Genomic DNA, 4,229 nt, shown 5'->3' on the forward strand with positions numbered 1-4,229 from the left:
ACAGGGTTGGGTCCCTGGTATCATTGCTCGCTGTACAGGTCCGGTTTCCTACGAGGGAGGGTTGGAGGGGGGACTGGTTTGGAAGAGACATCTTGACCAGATCAGAGCCAGGGCACCTCCAAACATGGAACTTCAAGTGGAACCAGAGGACAGAGAAATGGGTACTTTGGGAGATTCTGTGTCCAGGCCAGGGTGGGAACAAGACGGGTTGCCGGTGACTGAGTTACCCCAGCAGGGCAACTTCCGGCTGGAATCCTCAGTGGCTCCATCAGTAGTGACCCCTTCAGAGCCGGCCTCGGTGACTGCCCCACTCAGACCGCGGGTACTGGAGGAACCTCCTGGGTCACCTACTCAGGCACAGGAACCACAACGGTCCCAGCGGGAGCGGAAAAAGCCGGCACACCTTGATGACTATGTTTGTTCCTTTTGTTAGGAAGTTGAGGGGAGGAGTGTTATGTATTGGGTTTAACACATTTTATGTTACAAGGCGCGTTCTAACCAATCGTATAAGCGTTGGTAGACGAACTTTCTAATGGCAAGTAAGTGCATGCACTTTCAACTGTCAACTGTCAACGGTCAGTTCATGCTCGGTTTATTATTGTGTTGTCCAGTCAGTTTGGTTCTTGTGTTCCTATGAGTGAGCTGTTGTCACTGGCAAATGTTGAATAAACTTAGTTGAGGAACTTATATTGCCTTGGCCTTCTGACTTTTTCCGAACATTTAACAATCTATAAACCCCAAGACTTCAAAACCTCAAGGACTGCTGCTCCTCACATTAATTGGCGCAGACCATGCAATCATAATCTGAGACCCTTCTCCGTGTGTCCCCTCCATAGAAGGTTTGGAGGGTGGCAACATGAGAACAGGCCTTTTCAGTAGCCACTCCTGGAATGTTCTCCCCAGGGAGGCTCACCTATAGCCAGAGCTGAGAGTGTGTGTGAACTGGGCAAGAAGCACAAAGCAGGCAGAAGCCTGAGAGTGAGAGCCATCCTTGATTTCTGCTTGAATCCAAGGCTGCATGTGTTGGAGAAGCAAGACCTTCTGTGGTGTTAATGCTGTGAGCCCCTCCATCATAGGCTCAGGTTGTATATAGGCTCCAGGAATCTCACACTGCTCAGAGATTGGAATATATGTGTTTTTTGTTGTTGTAGTATGGGGACAATTTTAGGGAGAAGGGAGGGGCAGCGCCAACTACCAACACCACCATGTGTAAGCTCCCCTTCAAACAAGCCCTCCACTGTGAAATTGGGTTGAAATAAGTGGCTCACAGTGGTAAATTATGGTAATCAATGCAGAGTCTTCTTCATAAACAGAATGAAACTTTACTGAAGAAAATAAACTTGCTCAGAAACAGCATAGTCAAAGAGCATACGCAGAGTGCTCATAATAGCTAGCTGACTCTTCACAGAGGCACAGATATGAGTTACTGATTAACTGGAGTCCTGCAGCCGCTCTGTCTGCAAACAACACAACATACTGGCTAAGACACACACACACACACACACACAAACACACACACACACACTACACTGAGGCTCACAGAGATGGCTGGTTACATTTATAGGGAACCCAAGATGAGTCACGAGTCACAGTGGCACAGCATTTTACTGCTAACAGTTAGGCTTGAAAGATTTGTGTAGGCCTCATAGGCCGCACTGCTAGGCTTTGCCTGCTTCTGCTCTCAAGAACCTTTGTCTCATGACAATAAGCCTTCCATTAGGCACAATAAATAAAATACTTCTTTCAATATTAATTAAAATGGAGGAGTGTTGCTTCCAAGGGGGTGGGTTGTATTTGGGGAGGAAGGATTGCCCTTTTACTCCCCAGCCTAGGAACCCCACACACTTTAAAATGTCCTCCCACACTGCAGTTAGGTTTGAAATTAAGCATTCCATTGTAGCTGCTTAGGGAGCAATCCAAGCCCAAGATACGCCAGAATGAGTAGATTTGGAATAGGCAGGTCTGCAGCTGAATCTGGGCTCAGCAGGGAATACACTGGCTGAAGACCTTCATTCCAGTTCAGCCAGACGTGGACTGGCATTAAGTCCTTCATCCTGTCTCAGCCAGGGCTCAGGTGGCTGAGCCAAAGCCACCTAAGTAAAGGCCAGAATAAGTCTCAAGCAGCGTTCAGGAGAAGTGGCAGGGACAGGATGGGGCAAGGGGGAGACTTACCCCTATTCCAAATTCTGTTCAGTTCAGTTGTGTGACTTGGCAACACAACAGAAGTGATGCTGCCAAAAAGTGTAGTGTCTTGTTTTCCCTCTGCCAAGCATGGGTGGCCTCAGCCGGCTGTAGCCCTGTTGCTGAATGGAGTTTGGAATAGTGTAAATTACAAGAGCATAATTTACCCTGGCTTTGTAGAGTTTGGATTGCTTATTAAAGTGCAACACCCTTTTTCAACTGTGTGTGCATGTGTGGGAGAGTCCAGTTGCTGTGCGTGTGTGCATGTGAGTGTGTGTTGTTGCAGTTCATGGACAAAAATGATAACCCTTACCCTAAGAAGGACCATCAGCAGTGAGCCCTGCAATGAAAGATTGCTATCATACTTTCTGTACATGTATTCTGGCATCAAATATAAAAAAGGGGGATGTGATCATCAACCTTTTCATTGTAAAAAGAGTGGGAGAAAGTGTGCCTAAAGATATTTACCAACCATCAAACACATTATTTACTGAGAGAAACATAAAAGAGGCGAGTAAAAATCTATATGGATTTATTTTTTATACGTGATCATCAGCAGATTATAGAAGATTTGAAAATATGGACTTTTAACAGTAATTATTTAAGATCTCCTCCTGGTTTTCTTCTTTTTTAAAAAAAAACCTGGTAAAAAGTCAAATGTTAATTAAAAGCTGAATCAATAAAAGGAGAATTTAAAAGTAAGTTAGGTTCACTCAGTACAGCTGTCCTCACAATGAATTGCTTGAAGATACACTCAGCCGTCTCACATTAGAATCATCAAGGACAGTTTAAAACAGATTTACACAGTAGGAGGTATTAACATTTCGGTAAAACCTTAATGGGGAACTTTCACACCAAGTGAAAATTGAAAAGGGAAACATTTAAACAAAATGCAGATTAATTAACCAGCAATTTTCGGCATTCATCTGGCTATTAATGGATATAACTGTGCTGTACATCCCATCCTTAAAAGCTTCCTGACCTATTCGCTGTCCATTATGCTGTGATGTGCTAAGAAAAAAAAAAGTGCATTTGCTATAATGCACATATGGCCTGTTATTGTAGAGATCACTGTCCTCCCACAACACAGTTGCCTTCCTGGCTTCTGTTCCCTGCCTGGAAATGGCATGTGTTTCAGCTTGCTAAGACATTTCCTTTAATGTTGATATTATACCGTCTTTTTGCCACTTATGTCTACTAAGTATACAGACAGGCCTGAGGTAGATGTGAATAGTTCGTGACAGGGGTTCCCAAGCAGTGGTTCCCAAGCAGTGCAGACCACTCTGTGATTTTTTTTTCCAGGTGGTCTGTGGCATGTCTGTGAAAAATGATGACAGATGCAGCCACAGCACCTTCATTCTTAGAACAGCCCACTTGGCAGGTGAGCAGGACAGACTGATGGGAAGATGAGGCACTTGAAAGGAGTGATGAGCAGGGAAGTTAATAGGGGGCTAGAATTAAGAAGTTGAATCTTGATTCAATTAAAAAGCATACTGCATCTAGCACAGTACGTTGCAACAGGCAGAAAAATAATTCAGTGGTGCACCAAGACCCTCAAGAATTTTAAATTGGTCCATGGAGAAAAAGTTTTGGTTCATGCAGTATAGCATTTAACACATTTTAAGCTCCATCCATGGAGTACCAGTGAAATTAACACATTGTATCCACAACTGTGAGACTGTTAATATAGATTGGTGAGGAACTTGCAGCCCTCTAAATAACGTTGGGTTCCAACTCCCATCAGCCCCAGTAAGCATTGGCAAAGGTCAGCCCCAATGGAAAATGTAGCCCCAAAGTATCTGGAGGGCCACAGATTCCCCACCACTATACTGTATTGAGGCTTACAATCATATGCAGTTTCCTGGGAAGAAGTCCCATGAAGAACAACTTCTATACACATATGCATAGGATTGTGTTCCTCATTGCCCAAGTTCATCCAGTGATGAAATTCCATGGGAATTTGAATGCAAATATCCCCTTCATTAACCGTGTTTGAGAACATCTATATGCTGTCCTGCAGCAAGTAATCCAAATTAAACAAATTGCAG

At 44.1% G+C, this 4,229-nt stretch overlaps 1 long non-coding RNA gene across 1 annotated transcript; it reads right to left on the reverse strand.

Annotated features, from left to right (window-relative positions):
• Nucleotides 1-1,299: 1,299 nt before the first annotated feature.
• On the reverse strand, nt 1,300-2,697 carry LOC307208123. Its single transcript, XR_013835000.1, has 2 exons — nt 2,173-2,697; nt 1,300-1,457 (listed from the first exon to the last, which is right to left on the reverse strand). It is a non-coding gene; the product is annotated as an uncharacterized lncRNA (long non-coding RNA).
• Between the last annotated feature and the right edge of the window lie 1,532 nt (nt 2,698-4,229).

This window comes from Podarcis cretensis, assembly GCF_951804945.1.
Source record: "Podarcis cretensis genome assembly, chromosome: Z".
Lineage (NCBI taxonomy): Eukaryota > Metazoa > Chordata > Lepidosauria > Squamata > Lacertidae > Podarcis > Podarcis cretensis.